General features: G+C 39.6%; 1 long non-coding RNA gene across 1 annotated transcript; it reads left to right on the forward strand.

Annotated features, from left to right (window-relative positions):
- The first annotated feature begins 1,679 nt into the window (after nucleotides 1–1,679).
- LOC129103943 (uncharacterized) lies at nucleotides 1,680–7,255 on the forward strand. Its single transcript, XR_008531751.1, has 4 exons — nucleotides 1,680–1,916; nucleotides 2,209–2,278; nucleotides 3,568–3,666; nucleotides 6,463–7,255. It is a non-coding gene; the product is annotated as an uncharacterized LOC129103943 (long non-coding RNA).
- Nucleotides 7,256–15,324: the final 8,069 nt, after the last annotated feature.

Raw genomic sequence — 15,324 nt, forward strand, 5'->3', positions numbered from 1 at the left:
CAACCTGATCTCACAGAAATTCGTGAGATGACCATAACCCCGAAATAGTGCATTAATGGTGGTGGCATGCAAACAAACAAACAAACAAACAAACAAACAAACAAACAAACAAACAAACAAACAAACAAACAAACAAACAAACAAACAAACAAATACAGGACTTTCAACCAGGTGACAGGTGGTCGAGACCAAGACCTCCCGAAGTGGTGTTGAGTTATTACGAAGTTATGTTTGTGACATGCTTAAGTATTTTACTAAGTTTAGGTACTTATTTTAAGCCTAACATTGACTTGTTTCTGTGATGGCTTGTATTGTGCTGTTACGAGGTTGTGGTCATTTCATGTATTTCTTAGAGATCACGTTGAATAATATATTTAAGGAAACCAGGTAAGGATAGATAGAAAGGGGGGGATTATTACAAAACCTTATGAACTCTTAGATTAATCAGTAGCAGTATTTTTAATATGTTGAAAAAGCTTAAGATATGATGTGGAAAGGTAGGGACTTCTGATAAACGAGTATTTGTGTAGGAGGGAGGGGTATTTTATCTATTTGAGCAAAGACTGGAAACGAAACATCAAGTTAATTTCTAGTGGAAAATGGGACCCCACAAGGTAGCGTCATAAGTCCATCGATCTTTTCAGTAATGATCACTGAGGTTTCTTTCTCAAATGCAACTAGATATTAGCATTTCTATTTTTGGGATATGATGGGGAAATATGGGAAATAGGAGGGCATATCTTGCACAGGAAGCAGTGGGCGTACAATTGGGATCTCAATTTTCAGTTTAGAAAACCGACGCAGTAGTTTTAACCGGGAAAGAGTTCTATATGACATGAGTGCGTGGAAGAGTGGAGGGTGAATGTTTGGTGATCATATCATATAATGGTGGAAAAGTGTCAGACATTTATGAATTTTACAACATGCTGAAAAACTTTTTATGTAACGATGATCAGGTCTGTGCTAGATTACGGTAGAGTAGGCTGTTTTTCAGCCTCAAAAACTCTGTTGGAAGAGCTTGCTTGGATACCAGAACAAGCTCCAAGGTAGTTTTGTGGAGCTGTAAAGCCAACCCCCCATTGCAGCCCTTGTGGTGGGAGAGGTTCTACCACATTTACAAAGGAAGCAGTAAATGACCAACCACTGGGCTCCTTTAGGGTTATAGCCGCTAACCCCAGAGGACATAAAGGAAAAACGCCCGTCTAAAGTAGGATTGCAGGAGTACTGGGAACAAGACAGAGGACAAAGAGGAAGCAGTGGGTGGGCTGGCAAAAGATGTGCTGACAACTTGGGGGTTATTAATATCAAGCTGAGCACAACATTAGTTATTCCAGAGGCTGAGCTACGGACACACTTAACCCACTAATAGACATGTATTTGCTGGGGCTCAAGAAATCATAATGAGGGAAAGTAGATCTGTTAAAAACCCTTTCAATGTATGTAAGGGAGCACTACTCCCAGTATGTACATATATATATATACTGTTGGTTCAAAAGATCCTGAACATCTGACAACTAGGGGGCTGCTTTTTTTTTTTAAACATTTTAACATTTAGAAGAAGGCCCTACTATTCCTCACTTGTCCACCAATAACAACCCTTGATTTTCCCTCCCCTGCAAGTCACCTGACCTTGCTCCTCCCTGTACACTTGTGACTCATTTCCTCACTTAGCCCCTGTATATAAACACCTAAATAATCTCCTGACCCTCTTGTTTGCCAGATGGAACTATGTTTGCCTCCTTTCCATTGGTTGTCAGCAATTTCTGCCTTTGAGAATTCCGTCCTTCTTAGATATATGAACATGCATATGGCCCGCTGCCTGTGTTTGGAACTTGATTTACAGTCTGTGGCCTGCTTCCTATCCCAGCCCTGTTGGATTTGTTTGCCAGTTTGGACTATCTTCAAGTTGCCAAACTGTAAGCCTGTTCATTTTACCACTGAGTAAAGTGCCTGTAATTCAACATACCCTGCCTAAGTGCAAAGTGCATTTGCGCCTCTTTTTGTTACTTTTCAAGTCAGGCTTTTTAGTATTGGAGGATGATGTTTAGGTAAATTAATCTGTCATGCATTTTAGAAGACCTGTTTAATGCGTGAAAAGTTTAATTGTAACTTTAATAAATGTGGTCTCTGAAACTAAACGTGTGAGGGGCTGCAGTGGGTCATCAGTTTGGTCCAAGACTAACTGTATGTTGTGTTGTGTGATAACAGACTACTTCAGGCTTCTGCAGTGAAGAGTACAAACCGTTCCAGTGTATGTCCATCAAAAACTGCGTTAGAGGTAACTTTGAAAGCTCATTTCTGTAGGTTCATTGTTGTTAATATAAAAGTATGTATCCTTTCTATGTGACCAGGTTAATTAGTATGTATGCAAGAACATGGACTTAGTGAGATATTACCACCCTCCCCTTAGCCATAGCAAAAAGGCCTCTGGCTGCAATGCTTTACTCCTGCACTTTAATACGCCACTGATATTAGCTAATGGTGGATCAGAAATGTAACAGAGGAATCAGTTTTCAAGAGGCATCCAATTTGAAGGTAAGGGGGCACAAAGCTCCTTAGCCACTGAGTCCTGATTTCCACCCAGATGGTCTGTTTGCTCCATTTTGTGTCACAGGGGAGCCAGTTGCACCTCTGTGACTGGTGGTAAACTGGATTCCAGATGAGCTCTTGGGGACCTCTGAGGCTATGAAAAGGGATAATCTGGCCAAAAAAGAACTGCAATGATGTTTGTTTACTTTCTTTAACCTTGATCTAACCAGTCCCACTGAGATACTCTTGAGACCTGGCAGTTTCATGGCTGCATGCAAGAGTTAAAGTCAAATAGTTTAACATAGTATCAAACAGGAGTTGGAGGAAATGTAAGACTGTGCAAGAAAGCAAAATGAAAGTCATCACACACTTTAAAAAGAGTTGGAAGAAGGATTTTTCTATTCCGTCCATTCTATAAAAGCACATTGGGTGCTAAGGCTGTTTGGATTGCACCACTTTGCTTCACTGTGGCTTTAGAGGTGAAGTAGGGTTTTGAACTAACTCTAAATCTCAGGGGGAACTAAAGACTCCATTTTGGTGAAGGATCAGAGCAGTTCAGGGGAGCTCACTGCTAAACAATGCTGACACAGCAATTTAGGAAGTGTGGAGCTGCTGGCTTAGTTGTCATAGCAATAGGAGTTTTTCCATCGCCACCATGATGTAGTCTGATACAAGTCCTGTGTCATAGATTAGCAGCCAAATAAAATATTTACTCTCTTTGCTGGAACCACAGATTTAAGGGCCCCAGGTATATGTTATGTAGGCCTGTATTTATACTTAACTTCAATTTTCAATGATGTTAGAATTGATGTTTCTCAAACGTGAGCATTTGTATTGGTCATAAAAGGAAAAGCGACTCTTTTAAACTACTGTGAAATAAAAATTAAAAGCGTTAGATATTAACAGTTTTTTTGTCAAAGTTAGAGAGAGGATTTAAGTTGACTTGTGCATTTACTGAATAAATGTAAAGCCACACAGTACCAGTTATAGCTCATGTTTGCCAGCTCGGTTATTAAATATTAGTTTGTTTTCACACAGCCATTTCTCCAATGGAACCCTCAGCTTTGAGATTTGTGACCCAGCTGCAAGACCTTCGGCCGTCTGTCATCTTCTGAGCAACATCATGGAAGAATGCAGGTAAATGAGATATTGTTTTTCTTCTTCTGCTTATCACTGTGAGAGCAATACAAAGTGTAAATCCACCCATGTGCTGTATTTGCCTCTGGCAAAAACCAATGCTTTTTTTGACCTCTGACGGCCCCTTGCATGAACAGCGTTGAACACAATCATGGAGCGTGTCTAAAATGGTGCAACATGTTAGTCTTTGAAGTCTGTTGTTCCTCTTTCCTTGCATTCCCTTTTGTTTTTCTTTAGCACTAAAAATGGTTGGCTTACCATTTAGATTTCTTTTAATTTCTCCATTGTATGTTGCCGGTCTCGCACATTTCTTCCTCCTAATAGCCGCAGCCCTTCTCTTGTTTCTCCGTCTATTCGCCTTCCCGTTATTTGATTTATTAATTTCTATTTCCACTGGTGGAGACAGATGGCCGCATTGTCGCGGCTGGACAACTAATTTCCTCTGATATACCATAGCACACACAGGCACTCCTCGTTGATGAAAGCCAGATACTGTGAAATGGTCTGAATTTTGGTTTGAGTGTGTGTGTGTGTGTGTGTGTGTGCCATGTCTGCCTGTTTTTTTGACAGCTCATATTATTGGCTGTGAATGAATGCAATTCGGGGGACAATTTGTGTAGCTGTGTGCACAAGATCGTATTTGTGTCAGGGTGTGGTATTTTTATGTGTTTTTTTGACAACTCCTACATTATCGACTGCGAGTAAACGTTTGAGAAATTATTTGCATTTCTCAGCAGTAGGAGAGACAATCCGTGTTGTCTCGCAATTGTGAATAATAACTGTTAATTGCTCCCCACATTATCTTTATTTCCTGGTTCAAAAATCAGAGATCAGTTGTAGATAGTTTCAGCACAAGCAGCAAAAATATGAAAAACTGCCGTTCCCTGGGCGTCGTCCTTGATGCGTGATTGACAGGCCATTAGTCTGATAAGCTTGTCAGAGTTCAATGGAACAATGCAAGGGCTGGTACAGGAGAAACAAATAAAAGCCTAAGGTACGTTTTAGTTTGGGCAGGAGTGTAATGTTGAACAACATATTGCCGTCGTTGATCAAATGTGCACTCCTCTCCAAACACACAGACCTGGAAGTGAATTTATGATATGATATTCCTGCATCGTTCAACGTTCCTCCTATTAGTCAACACATGACTGAGAAAGCTGATTCTGGGTGTGTGGATTGTCCCCAGAATTGGAGTAAAGTAGGACTTACAGGCAAGAATGGAACATTTCGGTCTTTGGTCCAGACCAATCAAAGCTAACTAAAGTCAACTCTTCAGACAAAGGTAGAGGGCAGCAGAGAAGTTAAGCTCAAACTTAAGTGAGAACTTGTCTGCGAAAAACAAAGCGGCATCAGATGGGTTGACAGAGACAGGTGGGCAAACCGTGAAGACAAGTACCTAGAAGAGATAAAAGAGAATTCTTTAACTATACTTCCAGAGACACTCATTGGATATTGAGATGCAGCTGCTAGAGCAGGTAGCAGATCACAACAGCTGATGAGGAAGCAGCAACAGGCGTGCAAATCAGAATGTATGCCCTTCATTTTACCATGCTTCCTTTTAAGCTGATGGAGAAAAACATATAAACAATAACAGCTTTAAGTTTACAATTCTAATTATCTATTGGAATGATTTGAAGGTTGGTGTGATATGAAATTATCCCAGCTGTTTTATAATTTGGGAGGGGATGTGTGAAGATAATGAAAGTGATCAGATATTAACACTAATTTAGTTGGTTGCTTTACTAATAGTGTTGAATTTCAAAAAACATTAATGATAGGGATGGATGAATCTTCTTTAAACTTTTTTTTTTTTGTTGTGATTGTTTAAAATCCCTTTGAATTCTGACTGCAATTAATAAATCAAATTCTCTGGCTGACAAAGATGTTCCCACCCTTTGGCGGTCCCAGTTTTTGCCTCAGGAGGTTGAACTTTGGCATGGAGGTAAATTTTTTTGGTAGTGAAAGTGTCTGATTTTGTGCTCAGGAAACATTTCTCGTAGACACTTGTGGGAGGCGTCATTGGTCTCAACAGATAGTCCCTGTTTAATTTTATATATGCATCGTTTTATTTGAGCGGTTTTGTGTCAATAAATCCTAAATTAAATATAGCATGTAGCTCTGTGCCATTATATAAGGAAAAATGAAGAATGTATTGCACAGCGCTAATTAAACTAAGGTTTCGACCCTGATAACACAAGGTCAATATAACTTGTAAAAGGAAGTATTTTCATAAATAAGTAACAATGGTTCTCCAGAAGACATGCAATCTGAAAAGAGGAGTGGTGATTAGATATCATGCTGTCTTCGTTCATTTTGTGCTTCCTGTAAAATGAAGAATCCCAGCAGTCATGATGAAATGTCGCTGGTGTTTCACCATTCCTGTACTACCACTACCCTGTCATTAGAATGTTGTCTGTCTGTCTACAGACATCAGTAGGTCAGCTCTTCAGGGAGCATCTCTGCAACTCTTTCTTGTTTAAAAAAATAACTTTTTCTATCTTACTTTCCCTTGCTCGCTCAATCAGGTTTCATTTTACACACACACACACACACACACACACACACACACACACACACACACACACACACACACACACACACACACACACACACACACACACACACACACACACACACACACACACACACACACACACACACACACACACACACACATTTATAAAGGTACGACTCAAATTGCCTGCTGATTTGCTAAAAAGGCCCCAATATGGTTATTTCACAGAGCTTCTGGCCCTCTTTATAAAACTGCCACTTTTTTTATTTTTATTTCCCCAGATTGCTTCATCTCTGTGGCCACTAAAGTGAGTGAGAAAAAAAATCCCTCAACTTCACAGAATTGCTGAATGTCCGTTTTTACAAAGTCGCAGAAAAGGAGGCGAGAGATGTAAGCTGATTGATGCTGTTTCATGAAACAGTATGATATAGGTGCTTCCTGAAATATAAGGACTCTGCTTTGGTTCAAGCTGAAAGAAGTTGTTGTGGCACCACTCAGTGGAAGCCTTGACGAGACGGTATTTGTGTATCAGTTAAATCTAAATCATAGGACATAAAGGGTTGTTTACCTTGTTGATGTGTTGGACATTCAAAGATATCTGACTTATTAACTGTCACCTGCAACACTTTTAATAAAGACAAAAAAAAATGGGGATTCAATTAGATGTCAACAGTAAACAGACTGAGGTATGTTTCTCTGTGTTCATCTCAAATCTCAGTTATCATCCAAACGCGCAAGCGTTCGTGGGTCATCTCCGTACATATATTACAAATATATTTTTTATACTTTCATGCTGGGAACTTTTGCACATCACCTAAACAATATTTGGCACATTCCTGCATAAAGTACTACCACTCAAAGTGCAAGCACTGTCTTTTATATTTATTGTGCATTAACTCTTTTTTTTATTTACAAATCTCGGCGTTGCAGTAGTACGTTTTATTTTTATGTTCTCCTACTTTGCTTATTGTGTGTACCTAACATAGACTTAGAATGGACTATTGTCCACATTCATTAATTCTGGATTTTTAAATGAGAGCTGAGTAGACAGACATTTTTTTTAAGAACTTTGAACCGCACAAAAAAATATCTAAGAATTGTTTTATACCTTTTTGAAAGATCTTAAAATAAAAAAGAACCTTTGAGACATAAAACTTTTTTATGTGGATCATTTTTATTTTATTTTGTAAGGTTGATATTGGCACAAAGGTGCTATACTAAATAATCTTTACTCACTAATAGATTGAAGGAATTAAAGTGCATTAATTATTCAGACTTACTATCATTAATGTCCTCTAGAGGAGCCTGAGAGTTGTATAGAACTATTATATTACATGTTAAGAGTTTGGGTTGACCAATTGTTCAAAAACAACTTGAGTGGCAACATTATTTTGGCATTGCTTTACTATGATTCGTTTTCCATGTTAAGAAAGTGCATGTCAATTGTTGAAACGATCTTTTCGATGGAAAAATGATTTTACTATTTTATAATGTTTTATTTAATTCATCACTGATCTTAAATGTTGCCCATTAAAAATGATGTCAAAATGTTCCTATAGGGGTCTCAGTATTGAGCCATGCCTATGTTGCTGCACTACAGGAAGGAGAAAGGGGCAATAAATCAGCTCTATATGGCAACCTGATTGTGTGTTTGAGGGGGAGAGAATTGGAAAAGCGGTCCTGTAATTGAAATAAATGGTGGCTCTTGACAAGTGAGATGCCTACCGTGTGTGTGTGGGGGTGAAAGGCTTTCGGCCCTTTGGCACCAGCGTGACACGATGAAGACAGTAAAGCATTTAGCATGTCTGTTTGTCCCTTTGGCCCAGGATTGGAATTTCACTCACCCACACACTGATCTGTGGCCCTCGGCACATAAGGTGGTCAGAGCGGAGTCATCGGTCATGTGGCTGGTGATCAGGGCTCTTCATGAAGACAGTCCATTTACCATCTTTACACAGCCGCTTTATTTTAGCTCCTTGTGCGTGGCTTCCCACAGGTGCAGGACAATATAACAGCTGGCCAGTGTTTGACCAACATCTGTTTTCAGCTGCCATCCAATAAGTAGACACTCAGTGGACATATGGCTGTGCTTTTATTGCTCGAGGTGAATTTACTGAGACAATTCTATTCAAGACATCCATACCAAAATTTCACATTTTTTGAGGGACCAAAAAAGGAAAAGCACTGCCAGGCTCATCATGCTGAATCAAAAACTTGTAAAAGATCCACTTGGATGTTGTTTCTATTCGCTAAAATGTGAGTAAGTTAAATTATAAAGTTTAAATTAAAGACATGTTTTACATTTTTTCGTCACATCATTTTATGATCAAAAAAGTGAAGCCAATGTGTAAAATTGCGATTTTTCTAATGGCCAGGGGGGGGGGACTTCAAAAAAATTCTGATTGTGTGGAAGTCTGAGAAAATGACCCCACTTCTCACTTGATTTATTATATATATATATATATATATTCATGAGTTTATGGTCTCAATTGCTAGTTTCATGTCTTTTTCAATACAAAGTGATGTTCATTTAGTACAATATGGTCCTATTTAGAGTAAAATTAACCATAAAGCATGGTATGCTTCAGAGTGTGGATACATTGTGATTGACAAATCACTATCACACCATTTTCTGGTCTGGGAATTAGAACTTTAACCCTTTCATGGTGTGCTTTTGAATCATAAGTTCAGGTTAAAGGCCATTTTTTTTGTTGCCTAAAATTGTCTTATTCAGCATTCTTTTTGTAGTTTCACCCTCTCCTGTCACTACTGGTTGCAACAAAAAAAAGAAACACAAAAAAATGAATGTTGACAGCCAAAGGCTTCAAAACCCTGATCCACAAATCGATGGGTGACGCGATGGTGACTTTGTCCACTTCCTATATACAGTGCATGGCTGGGTGTCACTGCTGGGTTTATGAGACCGAGACATTTGGAGGATTATCCAAATTTTTCTCCCCAGAGACTGACAGACACAACACACACACACACACACACACACACACACACACACACACACACACACACACACACACACACACACACACACACACACACACACACACACAGGGACATGGACACAAACACACACACATGTCTTCCCTGTGGCCTGTTGTGTGTGTGAATCGATGTTTTTAGAAGATGGAATGAGCTCCTTGGGGTAGAAACAGCTTCGCTTAATTTCTGTCCGTCCAGCCTGTGTGATGTGGGAGAACAAGCGTCTGTGTAAAAGAGTGTGTAGGTGTTGGAGCTGTGGACGAAATCCATCAGCTGGAAATCAGCTCGGTGTTTCTCCTCCTCTCTTGTTTTCTTCTTCTTGTTTTTTTCTACTGTCTAATCCACCAAATCTTCCTTCTGTATTTTCTCGTTCTGCTTTCTTTCATTACCTCTTCCTTCCCACTTCATCATCTTGTCATCCTTCTCTCTCTCTCTCTCTCCAACTGATTCTCCCGGGCCGTCTCTCCTCTTTCAAATCCCTCACCTCCCCTTTCTCTCCATGCAGGCCCTCCATTCCTTCTCCTGTCATCCTCCTTCACTGCAGTTATCTTCTTTTTAATCCTCCAATCTGCCCCTCCTTTTCATCCTCCCTCATCCTTTTTCTCTCCAACATCATGTGCCCATTTCTTCTTCAACTTCTTGATAATCCAGTCACCTCTCTCTCGGCCTGACACTCTTCCTGATCCTCTTCTCCATCATCTCATCTTTTCCACCTCAGGCTCTCTCTCTTCTTTCTTTTCTTTCTTTGGATACGGTTATAATCTGCAGCATTGCCATAAAGATATCTGTTGTATTTCCCTATCATTCCTCTCTTCATCCTCATTCTCCATTCTTCTTCTTCCACCACATGACTGCACTTGGCCGCCGGCTGCCAGTTAAAATCTTTTCTCAGCATTAGCTACCTGCTCTCTCCCATTTCCTCGTCTCACCTACATTTACCCTCAATCCATTCCATCAATCTATCACATCTTTCCCATCCACCTCCCTCTCCTCTTTACTCACGTCTCCAACTGCTGCTAGCATGCATCTTGTAAAATTTAACTACGGAACAAAATCTAATTTACAGCTCCAATAGTTGAGAATTATATGTTCAAATGGAGCTGTTTTATCAGCCTTAATCAAAAAGTAGAGCTACAAAAGGAATAAAAAAGCACATCGTGAAATGAAGAAGGTAGAGCATCATGAATTTGGTGTCAGATATATCTTTATCTTTTTGAGCCATAGAAAGTGAAAGTCGAAGCCAAACATTCCCACACATGTTGTCCACTGATGTGCCTTGAGGTTGTAGTCATCAATCGTCAAAGAGGGAAATCACTCCTAACCAGCCAAAAGTTGTATTCATTCTTTTAGGACAGGAAGTAAAAGAGTTTCATTGCCTTTTTTTTTTTTTTAGACTTTGGAATCACTCCTATTTTGGCTCCAGAGGTGTCCTAAATGAAAGAAATATTGTGTGGGATGCGGGATTTGGCGAAAAAAATGCAGCTTTGCAACAGTCGGTGCCGTGGGCGTTTTGGTGTGGAACTGTTACAATTTCCTGCAGTCCACAGCAGTAGCTTTCATCTTTTTGGATTCTCTGTATCATCATTATCATCTGTCTCTACATCTCCTCACCTTTTTATTGACCAAGCTGACTCTCAGACCTAAAGGGTCCTTGGGCAAATAAAGGGTTTTCATTGGTTGTGCTTCCTCAGATTATTAAATGCAGCTATCAATAAAGTCAAACTAAAAATATTGCTTTATTTCATAAACCTGTTGTAAAATGGATCCCTATATCCTATATATATATAACCGTTATGGTGCTGGCAACATTAATGATAGTAAAATATATCTATAATAACATTTTGTGCGACTTTAAAGTATACACATGCTTAAATTTCATCCTTTTAAATTAGAAACACTTGGTTTATTTTACCCCATCGCTGAGCATTAAATCACATAATTTAATCTGAGTTTGCTACCTTTTTATTTGGTTTACTTCTAGTAACACATTTGATGATAAAACATACCCTTCAGTGCATCATGGGCACATTTATATCTGCATGGCATTTGGCTCAATCCAATTACAATCCAATCATCCAGGGTGCAGGTTAATATGTGGCGTATAGGAGGTCTATCATCTCTGTGCTCATCACTGTCTCCTCACGTCTTCTCATCCCTGCAATCCCTCCTCCCCTCTCATTTTACCTTGTGTCAAGCTTCAGTGACAAATGATACAAATCTAGAGTATGATAAGGCACACAAGATGGAGCCAGCTGGGGTTGAACATGTATCTGAGGGAGAGCGGAGGTGTGCGGTATAATGAGGTCTGCCTTATACTTTTATAGGTATCTGGTGCTCTTAATAATTTTATCTATTAGTTAAGCACCTAAAAGTCACATGGTGCATCTTTACAACACTAACAAATTATCTCCTTTTAACTTGTTTCGGCAAACTTAACATTCAGTGGTTACAAAGCACCATCATCATCCATTTAGAGTCTTGTTTCTGGCCACCTGATGAATGTAAGTCCCATATTTACTATGTTTTAACTCTGCTTTTGGTCTCTGTCTGAGCAGTAGTTATGAAGCTGCAAACACCAACATCATAGCTTAGCTTAGGATAAAGATTGGAAATAGGAGGAATTGGCTAGCCTGGCTACGTCAATAAGTAGCAAAACACATACCACTATTTCTATTTCTATTTCGTTTAAATGGGAGTTTTGGGAGTAAGTGGGTGTTGGCCCTTGTCACCGATTCTGTTTGATTTGAATGGAGTCGGGGATGAGAGTGTCCAGTTTGGGGACCCCAGAATTACGTTTCTGCTCTTTGCAGATGATGTGGTGCTGTTGGCTCCTCAGACCGTGACCTCCAGCACACACTGGTGCGTTTTGCAGCTTCAGATTGTGAAGCGGTCAGAATGAGAGTTGGTACCTCTAAGTGTGAGGCCTGGTCCTTAAGGCAAAGCTCACAATTCACCAGTCCATCTAAGTTCCGACCCTCATCTATGGTCATGAACTTTGGGTAGTGACCGAAAGAGATCGAAGATGCAAGCGGCTGAAATTAGGCTCCTCATGGAAAATATCCCCTTAGAGAGAGGTAGACCCAGAATATGCTGATTTTATGAGATTATATATCTTGTCTGGCCTGGTAAAAGGGACGTCTGGAATACCCTGCTTAGCCTGCTGCCCCCGTGGCCCAGCTCCAGATAGGACAGACAGATAATGGATGGATTGATATTGGTTGTTTGGTGCTGGATTTCTTGGCTGGGAGCAGTAACTCTAGAGTTGCGGTGGTTGCCTGGCAACTGCTCATTATTCCTTTGTCATTGAACTGTAAAGAAACCATTTACTTTTTAACATTGCCCCATTAGTGTCAGATTGAGAACTGGATACACTAAAGTGTCACGAAGCTCTTTGTTTCATTCATTATTACCAAGGTGCTATGCAGTGTAATGCCCTAAGCGATGAAGTGAAAACTCATACCATTAATATAACAGTTACCCACGTAATAACTGTTGTAGTGAAGGTCTTAAACACACACACACACACACACACACACACACACACACACACACACACACACACACACACACACACACACACACACAAACACACACAAACACACACACACACACACACACACACTCAGGTGTGTTTCATTACTTTAGCTAATTAGACCTTTCGTTATGTTTTAATTGGATGAAGCTGTGCTTGGAGTTTTGAGATCAAAGTCATCAAAATCTATGAACTAAGGATGAGAACAGTATAAATCTGTGCATTTGAACACAGTATTGACGATTATGCAGCATAAATGAAAGCACTTGGCTTTAAGAGCAGGCAGTTCATCATGAACAGCCGGGGCCATTTCAATGTTGCTATGCAGTTCACTCTAAAGCAGAGGATTATAAGCTAAATCGGTGTGACTTTTAGGTGAGATAAAGATGGCACTCTTTGTCTGCTCTGCCATGATTGTATGTACTAGACAGTTACCATAGTCTTGTATTGGTGTGAGATCAATGCAGTTCATGTAGCAAAATGGACATTTAGTTCCCTGAAGATACCTCAGGTTATTTCTTTAAATCAGAATTAACTGAAAGTAATCTATTATATTTGCATATTTCTGTGTCGTTCTGCAGCCTTGCTGCCTGTGAGGTAATCAGAGTTAATGCCAAGGTTAATTTAGAGAGTGCTACTAAAATGATAAGCCTGCTCTGTGGGACTGCATAATTAACTGTGTGCCAAAGCACACGTATGAGAGGGAGAATCTATGGTTGTGAGCTTGCTCACTTCAGCACATACACACACTGGAGGACATAATTAATTTCATTTATATGAAAGCTACACATTAACATCAGATATCATCTAAAATTCAGACATATTTTGCTCCCAAGTTGTCAATTGTTAAGTCCTAGACAGCAGTCTTATCTATGAATGTTCTTTCTCTCTTTGCCTTCAGAATTAATAGAAACATTAAGTTTTAATTGAGCTCACATCAGTAAGGTAGCAGAGGAAAGGACTGTATCTGACGTGCCTGTAATTGTGCTCTTAGTCAAATCATACTGCTTTTGGTGAATGAAAAAGTCACCAGAAGCAGTCATAAGTTTATTTTAGGGTTAAAAAGCTTTTAGGTAGATCAGGAGTGGATGTTAAGTTCACGGTTTAGCCGTTGACAATACAACCTTGATGGTCTGAGCCGCACTTGCGACACCTGACAAATCCAAATTACCGTTACTGTGCAGCTTTTTTGAAAATGTCAACATTTTTCCCATATATAGAAATAGAATGTTTGGAAAATAAACCTGCAACTTTTTAGGGACAAAGTTTGGAGCTTGTGTAATGATCACCACAATATGTTCACCGAGACAATTTTCAATGACAAACACATCTAAAGCACACCTTCAAGGTTTTACATTTGATCTTCTTCGCTCCTATTTTTCCAAAGGAAGAACCCTCAAAGGAAATCTTATGTTGACATTCACAAAAGAGGTAAATGCCTAGGATAAATACTGCATGGTGTAAAATGCTAGAAAATATAATGACAAACTACACAGCTGCTTTGAAACACTGAACCACTGCTCAGTCTCACATTTACAATGTGCTTTATTTTACTGAATTCTCAGAATTTACCAAGTCAACCACAAGTTATCTTGCAATGTGAAAATAGGAGTATAAATATGGGTGGGTTTAATGGCTAGCCTACCATCAGCTCAAACGGCATATTAAGAACCTGATGAGACTGCTGGTGATTACAGAAATATAGAAACAAAAATCCTGCACCTACAATCAGAAACATTCAAGCAAGGGAAGGTTAAACTGCTGAATGGCAGATTCATCATAAATCAGAAAGGGTTATTGTCAAATAACATGAATTGTGAAACTCTATGCCTCCCACTCTGTTCTATAGCTTTGAAGAAATAGTCATTTTGCTATATTTGGATTTACCATTTTACAGCACAGTTAAAGCACAGGTTTTATGATTCTGACTGTTCCAGGGCCCTGTTATTGTGCATGATTACTCACTGTGATATCGCAAATAGAATAGATCCATTGTTAATTATATTGGTATGACGGGTCAAAATGTCGGCTCTGAAGGAGGCCTGTTTCCTTGTACTTTAGTCAGTCACTTGTATTCAGTTTGTTCAGAATGCAGCCGTGAAGTTAAAAGGTAACTCTGTATTTTTACAACTGAAACCCTTTTTCCTCAGGTTTTTGCATCTAAGTGAGTAATGGGGACGGCAATTTTTGAAATTGGTCCAGTATTGTGCGAGAGTGCTGCATCTGGCAGCCACAAAATGGGCTTCAATGTATGTATAAAACGTGCTTGTTTTTGCCACTGACCGGCTCAGATTTGTAATTTAAGTGCCCGGTAACATTATGGAAAGGAAACTAAAGAGAAATAAAACAATTTTCTTGTCCTGTTGCTTAATCTGGTCTGTTCAGCCTTGTGCAACGGTTGAAACTTGAATGCGCATTGGAGAGAGCAGTGCCTAAAGAGATGCATACCTACTTGTCACTTGTAATGTCACTATCTGGCTGTTTGCATAGAGATGCAGGTCCTGCCACAGCAGAAAGTGGCACAGCAAAGTTCATCCCCTCGTTAACACATAATGAGATGTAGGGACTTTTAGCTGGTTGGTTGACCTGCAGCTGGTGAGCTAAAACGCAGCTG

The sequence above is a fragment of the Anoplopoma fimbria genome, chromosome 15, assembly GCF_027596085.1.
Source record: "Anoplopoma fimbria isolate UVic2021 breed Golden Eagle Sablefish chromosome 15, Afim_UVic_2022, whole genome shotgun sequence".
Lineage (NCBI taxonomy): Eukaryota > Metazoa > Chordata > Actinopteri > Perciformes > Anoplopomatidae > Anoplopoma > Anoplopoma fimbria.